Genomic DNA, 17,251 nt, shown 5'->3' on the forward strand with positions numbered 1-17,251 from the left:
GGGGGGGGGGCTCTAGGATAGGGAATAGATTTCATTTACTATCCAACACCTTCCCTACTATCCACGGGGACTGGAGTTGGAATAGTAAATTAAACTATTCACTATCCAGCACCCCTAAGCGCTGTGCGTTGTAAAGGCATGCGTTGTAAAAACTGCGTTGTAAAGGCATGCGTGCTAAAAGCATGCGTTGTAATGTCATACATCCGTTACATTACACAAGGACACAGTAGTTAGGCTAAATCAGTTTAAATTGGTCTGTATTGCATGATGCCAGGGTCTGTATCATTTGATTTACACCTGGTCTCATCAAAACAGCTTTTTACACACACAATCGAAGGCATGTGGTCTCTGGGTGCTGCTTCTGCCTGTGCACGTGACTCAGGTCAGGGGCAGGTGCCTGGGGCTATGTCTTACTTTTCCATTGCACAGTTGCTCAATTTTCTAGTAATGAGGCGCCAAGAAACGTGTAGCGGCAGCAACGTCATGTCACATCCTGGAGCCTCGGGGATGGGCTGGGCCGTAGAAAGTTTCCGGCTGCTCAGCAACAAGGAGCGGCGTCATTGTGCCCTGCCTCACCCTGGCCAGTGCCCCTTACGTGTGAGTTGGGGCTGGGCAAGTAATTTAGGAAGTTTGTAAGGACATCCGTCAGCACCTCCAGCCCATTCCGGGCACCAAACTGACGAGGCGCGTCCCAGCAACACGACGCCAGGAACTTCCATCGAGGCAACCACGGCACTTGACAAGAACGTTAATAAAAATAACTTCAGTAGCGCGACGAACCTGGCGTTCAGTTTGATAGATCCGCGAAACAATGAATCATTTATGTGGGCGGCTCAGTCAGTAATCTGACGGGACTCGCCGTAGCAGCATAAATCTACAGTCATCGATCTAACCAGCTGGAGCCGCAGCAGCTCGACCACGTCAGCGCCGGACAGGTAAGGCTGCCAGCTGGGTGCGACGTTCGAACGACGGTGGGAAGGGTAGGTATAGCCCTTTTTCTCCTGCAGCGTTCCCTCACCAGCTTGCTACAAATTTACATTCTCGTGTACATTTCCACCCTGTCCCTGGCAGTTTCCACACTCTGGGGCAGATTTACAAGCCCCTTGCGCCACTTTTGCGTCACCTTTAACATGGGAAAAGTGAAGCAAAAGTGGCGCAAGAGCCTTGTAAATATGCCTCTCTATCTCTTACAGACCTCATTTCGCATCCTGTTTCAATCCTTTTCATATTGTAGCTTGCTGTAGATTCCATCCTCTTCCTCGTCCTGGGCTCTTTAATCCTTCAGTAGGGTTCCCACATCACTTCCCTACTTGTTTTCATCCTCTGCCTGTAAATGTCCACCCTACTGACCATTGCAGGTTTCCACGCTGCTCTCCAGGCATGTGTCCATCTTCCTTCTCCTGGATTCGCTTCTTTTCCTGCATAGTTCCAACTCCTTCTTCCTGCACTGGCCTTTCACCGGCAGATTGTGTTCCCTTCCTTCCATGTTTATTTTCTGTTTGTGCAGGGGCATTTGTGAGACAGGCATCAATCTGGAGAAGCACCAGGGCACTTTACACAGGGCTGGGCAGTGGGGTAGGCAAACAAGCCAATGTGCCTGGGTTACAGATGTACTAAGGTATCTTGCATGGGTTGGATTTTTAATTGTTCAGAAGAGAAACCAAACTCAACCCTTCCATTACCTTGTTTAAAAAGGAAGTTAAAGCCATCCTCGTGGCCAGGCTCACATGATTATAATCTACTGAAACCCTGTGTCTAGACACTCATGCGCCCCCACCCCAAGACACTTTCGTTTTCGATGTTACACCTATTTACGCTGTTTATACTATATGCCTTGTACACATGTTTTGATCTGCTCTTATTCTCGGTATATGTAACATTTAATGTTTGTACAGCGCTCTGATATCCGCGAGGATCTTGTTTGCGCTCTATAAAACGTAATAAATAAATAAATAAATAAGAGAAGGGAGATGAAGAGCACAGGGAGTTCATTGAGGTTCCATAATGGGCATTTCCCGGGCACAAGTCCCATAAGAAGAAGTGGGGGGACTGACCAAGTTAGACACTAAGCAAGCAACATAATGACGCGTGTCATTACAGCACATGACGTCTCAACGTAGCGCTATAAAAGAAACAAAATAGAGCTATTTACATTATTTGTGTAAATACTGGGACAGACCACCCCATCTGAGTCTTACAGTGTCTGCACTTATATACGGGGACAGAACAAAGGCAGAAGCATGCATCTCTAAAGTACCTGTGAAGAGTTAGCAAGCTGTGCGCCTTTGTTTCTCCTGTGTGGCATTTGCATTTGTGGGAGGTTCCAGGCCGCCCCCAGTCAAGATATTCAAACAAAAGGAGGACCGATGGCCCCTTAACTTTGGCCTGGCTGGAGGTAAAAAAAAAAAGAAAATCCCCCCTCGCTGCCTCCATGTTGCTGCTGGACATGGAAAGCAGACAACGTGCAGGCGCTGCTGAACGTGCCCGGTGTCTTACACCAGGGCAAGCTCTGCATATATCTGTGGGGCCCAACATCTTGGCAAGGGGGACGGCGTCCACCCTGTGAAAATAGTGGGTGGACGCCGTGTACCTGCGTGCACTCCTGACTCATGCCCTGGGCATTACTATTGTAATGATGAGCTCTCTGGGGAGGGAGCAAGGCTGCTGGTGAGAGGTAGGATGTTGTCTTGATAGTGAGGCCTGCCTTCTGCACAGCCTTCAACACTTCACAGAGGTGTTGCAAGCAGTGGTCGAAATGGGTGGGATCGGCAGGGCACGGCGTGCCCCTACTTCTTTAATTTAATACAGTCCATTCCTCATCTTTTTTATTTTAGATATGTTTCCCAGGATGGCTGAAATAACCCAGCCATTCGTGACTATTCGGGGACAGGCGGGCAGAGAAGGAAAAGGGCTGTATGTTCCTTCTTGCCCAGAGAAGTCAAGGACAGTGTCCACTTCTCCTGCTCCACCGCTGGCAGCCGCCCCCTCTCTTTCACCTCTTATTCTCTCTCTTTTTGTTGTGCTCCACGTCACTTGCTGAAAACCATTACTTTTCTTTCCTCTCCTTTCCTTCATTCGTTCCCCTGTGAAATGGATCTAAAAAAAGAGGAAACACTTTTGCTGCAAATGTCTTTTTCTGACATTTTTGTATTCCAAAATGCAGCCTCGGGAGGAGAGAAAAAAAGGTTTAAAATGTGAAAAATAAATACATAACTAGTGGTTGTAAATTGGCCAGCTTGATTTTATTCACCCACAAACACATTACCACCAGTTTACAGAGTTTGCCAATGAAGACTACTTTTCTTTTCTCATCTTTCTTTGAACAGCATTTTTCCCCAAATGGGGAAGTGTGCCATTCCTGGAGGTACTATAATTCCTGCTTGATGAGTGGAGTGGAAAACAATTAATGTGATCCTTATCAGTTGTTTTCCTTATTTTAGTTCACAAAATGTGTACCACAGCTCTGTGTTCAGGGATGTGGTCTTTTTAACTCCTACTACCGATGTTTTGTAAGGATATAAGCAGTGGACACTGAAACGGGTCCCTTCCGGGCCCTGTAGTCATGTGCTTAACTTTTCAGGCAGAAATGCTCATTGATTTCTGAATAACGAGTGTAAAAGTGTTAAGTTGTATTCCCTATGAGTGTTTGCTTTTTACAGAATGTAGTTACTTTTTTTCAGCCAGCATATTACTCTTGTCTAGTGTATAATTTGAATTGAATCTCATCTAGATGTTTATAGCGGGGCACAATTGGGTTGTACTTGAAGGCAGTGCGATTTTCTCTCAGTGGGGCAGTATGGTGTCCAGTTGGGTAGAGGATGTGGCACTTTGGTCATAGATGCCGAATTTGGAACTGGGGAACCAGGTTCAGCCTTCATGACCAATCCACAAGGCCACTCTCCTGAGAGAGCACATTCCCCTGCTAGACCATAGAAGGCCCCGCTAGACCTTAAAGGCCCTGGTGTCTTAGCATCATCAGGTGGACCCTAGCGGTGGCAAGTGTGGGTTAACCTTCAAGACATGTCCACCACAATCCATACTGAAGTTCACCTCCAGTCTTGTCAGCAGGCATACGAAGAAGCACACCCTAGAGTGACAGTTACTCAGTCACTGAGGTCATAGGACCCTAAAGGCCAGTCAGCCTCACCCATTGGTACCTCCATTGGCTTTGTTTCAGCAGTAGAAGCTGCAAATCATCAGGGCTCGGCAATGCAGGATTTACACACACACCAAAATAAGTTCACAAACTTCACAGTCTCTTTGCTTCATGCACAAGCACTTTTAACATGTGCTGCCTGCTTTGAAGTCGCTGGAATTATGCAGCAATTGAGGACAAAATTATGCTGCAGTGTTAACTAAATCATGCAGCAAGAAAAAGGCTGCATCGTAAAACAGTATATTTTCTGATACTTCATTGTTTTGACATTTTTACACATACTAACAGTCTCTGAAAATATTTTGACTTGTTAGTACCAGTTTAACATACAAATGTAGCAGTGATAAAGGTAACCAGTCAACCTTGGCAAAGGGCACTTCACTTTGCAGCAACGCAAGTCACATTTTTAGTAATATTTTGCCATTCATGTTTATACTGCTTTTGTGGAAACGGGGTGGAAAAGCTCTGATGACAGAAACTGCACAGCTCAGAGACAAATGGCTTGTGATAGCACTTTGAAGTGTATTTGAGACATTCTGTGATTGGAAACGTATCCCAATTTGTGAATGTATTTTAATGTCAATTTGAATTAAAAAACATAATGAGCTGTAACTGGTCAGTGAAATGCAAAACAAATATTACAAATTGGGATGTTTTGCCCCTTCTGACCACACCTCTGACTCCGCCCACTGCCCCAATCCTAGGGTTATTCCCGCCCTCTGATTCTCCGCCCACAGTTTCCCTACTTTTCCCCCCCTACTTCGACCACTGGTTGCAAGTGTTCCTCCCAGCTGGAGCTGAACACAGCAATGCCATCTAGATGAGCGGTGCTGAATTCCTCCAGCCCAGATAGTACCTAGTTGACCAGTCTTTGGAACGTGGAAGGGGCATTCTTCAACCCAAAGGGCAGGACACAGAACTGGTAGTGCCCCTCTGGTGTTGAAAGTGCAGACCTCTCTCTTGCCCCATCAGTCAAGGCAATCTGCCAGTACCCAGACGTTAGATCAAACATACTAAGTTACCGGGCAGCTTCAAGCCAATCAATGAGCTTATCAGCTCTGGGGATGGGGTGCGCGTCAGTCCTGGTGACAGCATTGAGCCCAAGGTAGTCCACGCAGAACTGGAGTTCAGGAGTGGCCCCGGGCGCAGCAGCTTTTGGAACCAATCCCAGGAATTATCTAAGAACCCTTTGCTAGCTTTAAGTTTCCAGGAACATACCAATTTACAATAATTAAATTTAGCTTTTTCCCCGTAAAATAAAAAGTCTCCTTGAGTAAATCAAGCAGAATTGTACAGTTGAACAATTAACTTTTTTTTCTCTCTGGAGAAAGTGTTTAGATTGGAGAAACTTCTTCTCCTACCTTCCTACTTAAACACAGGTGTTTTCTCTGCTCTTTCAGACCCTGAAAAGGCATCCACATTTGCTATTCACATCAGTAAAATTGTACACCTTATACTGAGTGGAAAACTAGCAGCAAGGTCTATGTAAGTACCCACCAACCTGCTAGTTTGTGACTTATTGTTTTACCTCTGACCCGTGACACATTCTAAAACGTTCCCTGCCTCATCACCAACCCTAATCATATGGCAGTGGAAACTTGCTTCATATTCGCACATTACTCCACTATAACCCCCATAAATGTTTTTAAATAATCATGTTGTGATTCAGGGTGTATAATTTATGGTAATAAATTCCACCGATGTCACACTTATGCTCAAACAAAAGTTTGTGAATCTAGCTTGAAGTCAACCTATTTCACTTTGTGAATAAAATTGCTAGTTTTGTTAAGTATCCTGAAATGTTTGTAGATCAAAACAATTATTTATGTTTAAAGATAGTACAGGCCTTTCTTGTGAGTGGCACTCGGAACACCTTTGCACTTTTATGTGTGCATGCACCTTTCCTGGTTGAAGTCGTTGTCTGGCTGGTGACATGTAAAAACCCCTAAGTAAGCTACAATAAGCAAAACACACAAGGTGATGGGCGGAATGTTGCACATTGGCAAAACATTCACCCCCAGTCACAGATCTGGGTTTAATCCATCGTTATTTTGCTCACCACGCCACCCCAGGTCAGACATGGCCATATGCAAATCAGTATTGACCCTGTGCCTCATGGGAACAGTCCTGCCCGAACTGGCAAGCCGGGTCCTAGGATGCTTGTTTCCAGTCCAGGGAGGACCTGGCTTGGCAGTTCGGGCTGGACTGTTCCCATGGGGCACAGAGTCAAGACTGATTTCCATATGGCTGGGTTCAAACTGGAATGGCATGGTGAGCAAAAAAAAACCAATGGTTTTAGGCCCAGATCTCTGTACTGGTGTGAATATATGATATTGTTCTGCATTCTGTCCATCAACTGTTATTTTTGCATTTGTCACCCCGAGTGGGACAGGTATGCTCAGACGTGAGTCCTGTGCTCTCCATGCCACTGGAATCAAGCTATCCTGGCTGATGAGGGCTGAAAGCCGGAAACCGGTCCTAGGATGCTTATTTCCAGTCCAGGGAGGACCTGGCTTGGCAGTTCAGGTTGGACTGTTCCCATGGGGCACAGGGTCAAGACTGATTTGCATATGGCTGGGTTCAAACTGGAATGGCATGGTGAGCAAAAAAAAGATGGATTTAGGCCAAGATCTCTGTACTGGGGTGAATGGATGACATTGTTCTGCATTCTGTCCATCAACTGTTATTTTTGCATTTGTCACTCCGAGTGGGACGGGTATGCTCAGACGTGAGTCCTGTGCTCTACATGCCACTGGAATCAGGCTATCTTGGCTGATGAGGGCTGAAAGCCCGAAACCAGTCCTAGGATGCTTGTTTCCAGTCCAGGGTGGACCAAGCTTGGCAGTTCGGGCTGGACTGTTCCCATGGGGCACAAGGTCAAGGCTGTTTTGCATATGGCTGGGTTCAAACTGGAATGGCATGGTGAGCAAAAAAAACGATTGATTTAGGCCCAGATCTCTGTACTGGGGTGAATGTATGACATTGTTCTGCATTCTGTCCATCAACTGTTATTTTTGCGTAAGCCAAAATAAGAACATCTAATCTGAGCACCAGATTATATGCTTTTGTTAGCACTAGATCCCAGTGCTATGATACTGCTTGCCGAATGTTTCTAAATGCGTTGGCCATCTTGAAATGGTATTCTCCATACTTATTATTGTTTACCTTTCCAAGAGGCCTACACGTTTATAATCAGTTGGCAGCACCACTGGGGAATGAGCGGTGCCAGAAGCTTCTAAAAATGGATGCTGCAGAAAGTAAAGCTTAATATTTGTCTGTGGCATCCATAACACCCGCACTCTGCCCACTCCAGGATGGCATGCAAACCTTCTTACATATGTATTACCAAAGGACAGCCAACACTTGTTGAAGTTTTGTGGTTGATGTTGGCCTCTGTTTTATTAGCCTTATCTGCATACTTATTTTGCAATCCCCTGGGCATACTTTTATGCCCAGGGTCATAAATCAATATCATGAACCATCATAAAATCATGTGTCATAAATCATTTTTGCTCATCATAAATCATGTGTCATAAATCATTCAGGTGCCGTAAATCATTAGTGTCAAGGACATTCCTACATTTCTTGTCATAAATCATTTTGCTTTACTGGCCATAAATCATATGCCATAAATCACTAGTTGATCATAAATCACTTGTTATAACTCATTTGTATATCATATAGTCATAAATCACGCTGACAGTTCGTTATTCTTCGGTACTGCTCCCCAGCTCCACGACGTAGAAGTGAGCTGTAGTGTGGGGAGCGATACAAAATAGGGGGTTTGAACCCATGCAGTCGCGGGGACCTGGGCGCTATATGATATACAAGAAAAGGGGGCCCCACAACAACCCCCTCCTCACATTTGTAGCCCCACAACAACCCCCTCCTCACATTTGTAGGCCCCACAACAACCCCCTCCTCACATTTGTAGGCCCCACAACAACCCCCTCCTCACATTTGTAGCCCCACAACAACCCCCTCCTCACATTTGTAGGCCCCACAACAACCCCCTCCTCACATTTGTAGGCCCCACAACAACCCCCTCCTCACATTTGTAGGCCCCACAACAACCCCCTCCTCACATTTGTAGGCCCCACAACAACCCCCTCCTCACATTTGTAGCCCCACAACAACCCCCTCCTCACATTTGTAGGCCCCACAACAACCCCCTCCTCACATTTGTAGGCCCCACAACAACCCCCTCCTCACATTTGTCCTGATGAAGACCCCGTTCATAGGATCAAAAGTAACCTACGGCTAGGGGTCGAAACGTCGACGCCTTCTTGTTTTTGGGAGCCCCACAACAACCCCCTCCTCACATTTGTCCTGATGAAGACCCCGTTCATAGGATCAAAAGTAACCTACGGCTAGGGGTCGAAACGTCGACGCCTTCTTCTTTTTGGGACATCCGGCACATGCTCATGATTTAATTCAACCATGTATCTAGCCGTTGAATGTTCTTGAATTGATTGGTTTCAAGCAATGCCTTAAAATATTTTGGTTCTATTTTGAGTTACTTTGAAATTTATGTAAACCTTAGCAATTGCATTTTTCCTTGAATGCTTCTATTTCTTTACGACTTTTCACTTACCTGAGCACACCCCCTCCTTTCCTTTCACCACCCGATTGGGGCTTATTACTATTTATAAATACGATGTGTGTTTTACAAATGGAATCTGGTATTGTCAAATAAAGGACAATATTTATTCAGAATCAATTGTGATTTGAGTAATTCTAGTTCTATTGTCTTTTTCAGTGTGTGTCGTACACAACACTATCTCCTTGCGGGGACCCCCTTTTCTTGTATATCGTAGTGTGGGGAGCGGCACCTTATATTCCCCTACCCCACCCCCACAATTTTCCCGCCGATACTGGGGTTGCCCTGATGGGGGGTTTGAAACATCTTTTGGCCCCCAATTTGCCAGGTGACTAGGCTCCTCACTGGTGCGGGTTTGCCACGAGGGAAGCGCCCCTTCTGCTTTGGGGCGATTCCAGGCGGTCAAAACTGGATCCTTACAGGACTCCGGCATCCGTTATGGTGACGGCCCTCGAGGCCCCCTTTGGGGGCGACCTCTGCAATTTTCAGCTGCTTTTGACTGTGCTTTACTACAGTAGGCTTCATGTTTGTCTGTGTTGTGCATGTCCAGTCTGCACACTGTACAAACAGTAACCTATTGGCTTTGCCAATTCCGGTTTTGTAAAAACTTTTTTGGGGGAATAATCACTGCAAAGGGAATCCTTATATAATGTGGTTAACTGGTATCTGTGCATATCATTCTGTGTTGTGAGAAAATAGATTCAGTCGATCATGTAGGTACCAGCCTTTCTTTCTGGTTCTGTTGCTTACAATTAGATGATGGGCTTCTGGTTAAGATAGATTGAGAGTTGTTTGTATTCTAGCATGCACCATATCCCAGTTCTTAGCTGCCTGGACAGAAAAGAAACTTGCACAAGTTTGGGACTTTTTCTAGAAAGGGATAGTCAAATGTGTTGTCAACCTAAAGAGTAGCTGTCATGATTGGTAGAAAGTTCAAGTTTTATGTTGAATAACGCGTGGTCATATGCCATAAATGGCTTGATCCATGGTGCGCACTGCTGTAAAGGTGATTAATCTAGCCATTGGGAGCCAGTGTAAGGGTTTGGGGGATTCTGAGATGTGAATGTGGATTGGTAAATTGAGAAGCTGCCAGACAGCTTTATTCTGGATACTCTCTAATTTGCAACGTAGGAAGGGAGGTGGTCCAAGCTACCACTCTTCTGCTGTTTCTAAGAACTGTAAATAGCTGATGACTATTAACCATTTTGTGGTCTTAGTACAGTCACGTCGGAGGAGAGGGTGGTAGTGTCTGCGTTGCTAGGATTCAGACTCATGACCTCCAGAACACTATTTTTCTTGGTGGTAAGTGTTCAGCTCACCAAGCTTTCATAACTGCAGAACAAGTTAAACTTTCGCTGGGAGATGTAGGTAATGGAAGTGTTGGTTTACTTGTGATGCAAGAGAGAGAGTGAACCCCATGGTTACCCCTAGGATCCTTACATGGGTCGAGTGGTTAGTTTGAGGCCATAATTCTAGTGACCAGATGGTGAAGAATTGGTAGTTGGTCTGATTTCCACAAACAGTATTTCAGTGTTTTATTTGTTTTAGTGGAGGTGGTTGGATAACATTCATTGGTCAGCAGCTTCAGTTGCTCTTGAGACATTGACCAAAATTATAGTAGTCAGAATTAGAAAGAATTTCTAGCTTTACTATGATTTGTGCATTATTGGTGTACTTAAAGCCTTGAGGTTGAAGGAAGAGGTACGATCAGTAATTAACGGCAGAGCCAGAAGTTAGATTATTCCAGCACCTGGGTTGCAGTTTGCTGATCTGGGATTTGAGTCTAAACTGGCAACTTAATGCAATTCTGCGAAAATGGGAACATAGGCAGAAACAACAAAAAAGAACACTGCTACCAGTGGTAGATCGCCTGGTAATCAGAACTCACTCTGAGTTAGCCCCTATACACAGCAGATAATAGAACAGTTGAGTACACAGCAAGGCACAATTAATAATAACTGGTTAGGATATGTATTCCTTGCAGGATCTCAACTTCTTCAATTAGAGAAAGCACGATGATCACGGGAAGCTCTTTGCAGATGAAGAGAAATGGTCATCAGGAAAATAGAATGTCTGGGGGCGTGGCTGACCCTCGTATGATGATTCGCATTAGGGCTATGCTGCTGTCTGGACCTCCTTGACACCCGCCATGAAATGGACAGAGTTGCCCCATATCCTGTAAAATAGAGGGGAAATGGAATGAGATAGTAGTGTAGGAAAATAATGTGGTGTGTACCCGTGCTCGGTCATAGAATTGTTTTAGAAAGCAACCTATATAGAGAGATACAGGCAGCCAACTGCTGATGAGTTGAGTTGAGATAGAACTTGTAAAGCGCAACTTTGCCCATAGGCGTCAAGGCGCTAGAGATGGAGAAGCTGTGTGATAGGTAAGCGGAGTAAGCCAGTTACAGGTAGGCCTCCCTGAAAAGCCAGGTCTTCAAAGCCTTTCGGAAGAGAGAGTGGGAGGTTAGTCCCTTGATCTCAGCCGGAAGGGTGTTCCATATCCTAGGTGCAAGGGAGCAAAAGGCCCTCTCGCCCCATCTGACTTTATTGCTTTTGGGTACAGAAAGAAGATATTTGTTGGCTGAGCGAAGTGCCCTGCTGGGGACATAGAGGGTCACCAAGGATCTAATATCTTCCGATCCAAGCCCGTGCAAAGCACGGTGGGTGAGGCACAGGACCTTCAACTCTATTCTGGCCTGGATGGGGAGCCAGTGCAGGTCCTTCCTAATTAGGGTGCCTGATGCGAACCTCAGGGCGTCAACAACAAACCGAGCTGCTGCGTTTTGTACTATTTGTAGGCATTGTACCTGTAGTTTATTAATTCCCAGGCACAATGCGTTGCAGTAGTCTAACCTTGAGGAAATTAGGGCCACCGTAACCAATTTGCGGGCATCTGTGGAAAGATAGTGTACTAATTTCCTCAAGGTTCTAAGGACACCACAGCATGTGGAGGTTGTCCTACTGACCTGTTTTTCGAAGGAGAGCTTGGTATCGAAAATAACACCCAGGTTCCGAGCGGACTGAGAGGGCGTAGGACAGGCTCCAAGGGCGGAAGGCCACCAGTCCATTGACCAGATCTCCTCCTTGCCTCCGAAGATCAGCACCTCCGTTTTTTCCCCATTTAATTTGAGGAAATTCCTCACCATCCAGTTTGCGACTGCTTCCATGCAGTTCCTAAAGTTTTGAGCTGTGATGTCAACAGTTTGTGAAAGAGAGACCATAATCTGGGTGTCATCAGCGTAGGAGAGAACTTCCAGCCCAAATGATCTTACAAGTCTGGCAAGAGCTGTCACATAAATGTTAAAGAGCGTGGGGCTCAGATACGAACGCTGAGGCACCCCGCACTGCACAGGTTTAGCTGGGGAGAGACAATCACCCAGCTTGACCCTCTGTACACAGCCATCCAGGAAAGATTTCAAAAGGCTAAGCGCCGGTCCGTCCACTCCTATCTCCCTAAGGCGTTTGACTAAAATGGAGGGGGATAGGGTGTCAAATGCGGCAGTAAGGTCGAGCAGGACCAGAAGGGTAGTCTGGCCACTGTCGACCTTAGCACGGATGTTATTAGTGACAACTGTTAGGGCGGACTCGGTGCTGTGAGCCCTCCGAAAGCCATGCTGGGAGGGGTCAAGTAGGCTGGAGTTCTCCAGGAAGGCACTCAGATGGTTGTTTAAATGGGCCTCTAGCATTTTTGCGGGGGCTGGGAGTAGTGAGATTGGCCGAAAGTTCTTTAAGATCCTGGGATCCAGCGAGGCGTTTTTTAAAAGGGGCTTAACTATGGCCATTTTCCAGGAGGTTGGAAAGACACCTTCCTGGATTGCCAGGTTGATGACTTTCAGAAAAGCAGGAAGTAGAACATCTCTGCATTGTTTAAAAGTCTTCAGAGGGCAGGGGTCAAGGGGGGATCCTGATTTAAGCTTGTCTAAATGCGAATCAAGTTGCTCTAATGTGAGCAGGGGGAAGATGTTAAAGTTGCCCTGTGGTGACTCTATAGGGTATTCTTTCGGAGGATGTAACACCAGGGCAGCTGAAGGTCCTAGTTTTTGATTAAGAACTTCTAGGCCTGAATGGATGTCGGTTATCTTTGCATAGAAGAAAGTTGATATCTGGTCGCAGAGCTCCTGAGTTGCTATTATAGGATCAGGGGATTGCAGAGCCGACAAGGAGTCGACGATTTTAAACAATTCCCTAGTGGAGCTAAGGGAGGCTGTCAGTTTAGAAAAGTGTAGTTTCTTTTCTGCAAGCACCAAGGTTTTATATTCTTTTTTTTTTTTTTGAAAAACCTTTATTGTGCATCAACAGCAGACATGTACGGGCCTACAACCACTCTGGCCGGCCTCGAAAGCAATTTTTAGCGTATCTGTTAATAACAAAGTCACTCAGCAGTCTCCCCAGTACGAAATGCGACAGTGTCCCCAGAATTGTACTTCAGTTGAACGTGACCGTTGAGTTACAGGAGTTAAGAAGGTTAATTTTAATAATACAAAATAAAGAGGATCAAATGCAATATGATCAACCAAGGACAGATAATGGGCGATGCACACAACAGAATATATACAAATCGGAGAATCATAATCGAAGTATCAGTGCTGAAGTATACTTATCAGGATGAAAGAGCACGTGATCACATTTCGCACCAGTCATCGCCCGCCCCATGAACATAAGGCTACCGCAGTATTGATTACTAAAAAAGGCAAAGAAAGAAAAGAGAAAAGGCAAAAAAAGAGGCCCATAGAAACTGAGAGAGGACAAAACAAAAGACCCCCCACTCCCAACCCCCCACCCTGCACCCCTGCAGAGGCTACGGCCAACCCCCCCCCCCCCCCTAGCAGCGTGCCTGTCACCCACGAAGAATACCCGAAATTTAGTCACAGAAAAGAGAAGGAAAAAAAGTTAGTTTTGTAAAAACTGGGGGAGGGCCATCCGTACGGGCTCCCGGCCACCCCCTCCCGCAAAATACACTCCTCCCCAAGATACATAATCCACAACAGTAATCAATCGAGTCAATCAGTAATGGGGAGAATTATCAACATATTGCACTAATAAGCGTAGCAGAATAACACGCGACCCCCACCCCCGCGCCACCCAATTGTCAACATTTTAAGGGATACATCTTATCCTTGGCCAGTCCTTGCAAGTCCCCGGAAGCACGTCCGCCGATCGATTCCAGGATCAGCCGATATAAGGAAACAAAGAGGCCAAGCAAGGCCGGAGAGCAACACGAGCATACAAGATGGACGTCGCTGGCCACCAGCAGAGTCATCGGCCCATACGGCCATCTTCCCCAAGACAGTCCCAGGACACGTATTCCTCAGCAGGGATGCGAGGACAAAGACGGAAGAAACAGGCACGGGAACCAGCCGTCGCTGTGACAAAGCATAGGTCGTCGGTAGCGGAGCAGCGCACAGAACCGCTAACATCTGTTGTGAGAGGGAACCATCAGAATAGTCAAAAGCCACGGATAGTTGTCCACGATTCACCGCATAGTCCATTAGCACCCGTACTCCTCCGCATACACGGGTGGACACGGCACCCCCCTCGGAGACAGTTCGGGGCGGATCCTCGTGCACCAAGAAGTCGTCTGACCATGAGCGCCCCAGTGCGAGCGTGACACCGCCCAGCTTCCTCCCCAGCTCACGGGAACAATGTTCCCAGGCAGATCGAAAGTCACCAATAGCAGCAAGTATGTCACCGCGGAACAGCGTAGCCCTTTTCGCACATACCGCAGCGCCTCGTGACTGTACACACTCCACCTCTTGCTGTACCCCGGTAGCCAGGATAGCATTCTCCATCTCATCCAGGCAGCATTCTGGTGTTTCCATCGCAAATGGGGACTGGGAGTTGGTCAAAGGCGAGGCCAGCTCGATGCGACCACAATCGGTTCGCGGAGACATGGAAGGCAGATCCCCAAGGAACGGTCTCCTGCAGCGATCATCTGCGCTCCGGTTCAGCGCCAGACGAAAATTCGGGAGTGGCCCGCAAAAACCGGGCCGAATCCTAAAACAGCGTCGGAGCAGCTACCATCTGTGCTCCCCATATATATAAAGTTTCCACCAGGCCATCGCTTCGGGAGTGCCCCACGGCCGCTTCGCTTGTCAAGCAGGACGCCTGTGGTAAAAATCCGCTCCAGTAGACCGACTCCGCCCCTGAAACGATGGCCGCTGTTGTTGCATCAGCACCCGGCCATATTTAGAAGCAGACGCCCCGGTTCCAGAGTCTTTTAGGGCCGCTGACTGCCGTCGCAGATTTCTACGGTTATGGGGCCGGCAGGGGTCACGGGATCGCGCTATCGGTTTCAGCGCTCATTCCCAAACACCAAATTGAAGCGCAATATCAGGATGATGACAGGAGAGTCGTGCGGGGCTCGGAGGTTCACGGAGCCGGGAGCCTACGCGTCCGTCCCGATCGCCATCTTGGCTCCTCCAGGTTTTATATTCTTTGAGTAGAAGTTTATGTTTGTTCTTTTCATCTGGATCGAGATTAAGTCTCCAGAGCCTCTCTTGTCTCCTGCATCCCTGCCTTAGTGACCTGAGAGTGTCAGAGTACCAAGGCGCCGAGGGGCGCTTCCTGGCGGAATAAGTCTGTTTGACCGGGGCCAGTTTGTCCATTGCCTTTAGAATGGAGTTATACAGGTCAAGAGCTGCACTGTCGATGTCACTTACTAATAGTGAACGGTGACTGGACAAAAGGGGAGCTAATGAATCACTATTTATCCCTCTGAAGTTCCTTTTTAATTCCCACTTGCTGGGGTCTGCTATGGGGGTGGCATAGTTAGGGTATGTCAAATCAAGGGGGATAGCCATGTGATCTGACCAGGACAGAGGAAGGGGAATCCCAGTCTCTACCCTAGGGTCGTTGGTGAAGACCCCATCCAGGGTATGTCCGGCTGTGTGGGTGGGACCCTCTACTCTCTGTATTAGACCACAGGAGGCTAGTGAGTTCAACAAAGAGACAGTGTCTGTGGAGTTATCCATCTCCAAGTGGAAGTTAAAATCTCCAAGAATGGTGAGGTTGGGTCTGTCGATGTAGGGTTCCAGCAACTTAAGTAACTTTTGACAGAAGGATGGCCTAGGGCCAGGAGGCCTGTAGATCAGAATCCCAGCGAAGGAGGTAGTAGGGGAGGGATTAAGAGCAAAGTATAGGGCCTGAAAGGAGTCCCGTGGTGAAGAAAGGTGCTCTGTTCGACATCTAATAGAGGTTCTATGTAAAATACCCAGCCCCCCTCCCCTTCGTCCCTCTCTGTCCATTCTTCACAGCGAGTACCCCTCCGGGATAGCATCCAGGAGTTCTGGGCCAGAATGCTCTGCAGCCCAGGTCTCCGTGATGAAGACCCAGGGAGGTTTTCTATCGCAGATAAAATCCCTGAAGGCAAAATTGTTCTTAATTAGGGATCTGGTGTTGATGAGGAACCCAGTCTCTCTACTCAGCTGGGGGAGCTTGTGATTTCCCGATCTAGGGTGCCTATTTAGGGAGATATGGAGGAAGGGGCTGTCCCCTCTCCCCATGCATTGGCACTCGAGAGCATCCGGTAACCCCTCGGGTGGAAACGTGTGGTGACAAGATTTAAATGAGGGTTTAGAGGACAGCAATGTCCGTAAGGAATGTAAGGGACTACCGGGAACAGGGGGATCTATGTGAGAAGCCTGCCCGGCCCCCGGCGCTTCTTCTGCGCTGACGGGTGCAGACAGGCTAGACTCTGGTGTGACTCCGGCGCTGAGACGGCGCGTCCGCTGACCGCGTCCGCTGCGCGGAGGCATACCCGTCTCCTTTATGCGCTGGAGACTAGAGCGCAGAAGGTGTAGCCTACCCCCAAGATAGCCGCTGCTCTATTCCGAGGCCCGAGGTGAGGTCCGAGTGTGTCAGCGCCTAACTCGGCTGATCACCGGAGTATCACAATTTAATGCGGGGAAGGGGCCGACGAGTGTCCTGTGATAAAAGTGAGCTTGTCTAAGTAAGTATTAAATCACTTACGTTACACACTTTAAAGATGCCGATTTTTAAAAAGATGCCGATTTTGTAAATAGCACAGAGAGAGTTAAAATTCTGGTGCTCTCAGGAGGTACACACACACTCGCGACACACAGCACAACCTCCCGGCTTCCGCCTCAGGAGGACACAACACGCAGCAAGGTGATGCTGATGCGAAAGAAGCTGTGCCAGGCCTAGCAAGCAGCAACCTTGAGTAAGGCTGCACTCACAGGTATGTGACATGATCAAGAGAAACATGACCAGGCTAGATGGAGGAATCCGAACAATACCAGGAGGCTGTGAACCACAGAGCACCACATTATTGGAGTGGCCATCAGATGCAACTTAACTGTTAAGGTGCACTATCTCAGTTATTATTATAAGAGAGATCAAACTTGTCCTCTCAGAGACTCCCCCATATTCACCAAAGTAGGTTTGGAAACTATAACCTAATCACGGACTGGGCCTGAGGAGGATCACCTAGTTACCTAAGAGCCACCGGATTTGTCATTGCCAATTCACTTCAA

General features: G+C 47.3%; 1 protein-coding gene across 1 annotated transcript in view; it reads left to right on the forward strand.

Moving 5' to 3' along the window:
• Window positions 1–543: 543 nt before the first annotated feature.
• The window catches only part of LOC144781743 (UTP--glucose-1-phosphate uridylyltransferase-like), a 103,165-nt gene continuing 86,457 nt past the window's right edge, over window positions 544–17,251 (forward strand). The window contains exon 1 of the mRNA XM_078660721.1: window positions 544–935. The gene's annotated coding sequence lies outside the window, so the exon portion shown is untranslated. The remainder of the gene's footprint in view (window positions 936–17,251) is intronic.

Source organism: Lissotriton helveticus, chromosome 9 (genome assembly GCF_964261635.1).
Source record: "Lissotriton helveticus chromosome 9, aLisHel1.1, whole genome shotgun sequence".
NCBI lineage: Eukaryota > Metazoa > Chordata > Amphibia > Caudata > Salamandridae > Lissotriton > Lissotriton helveticus.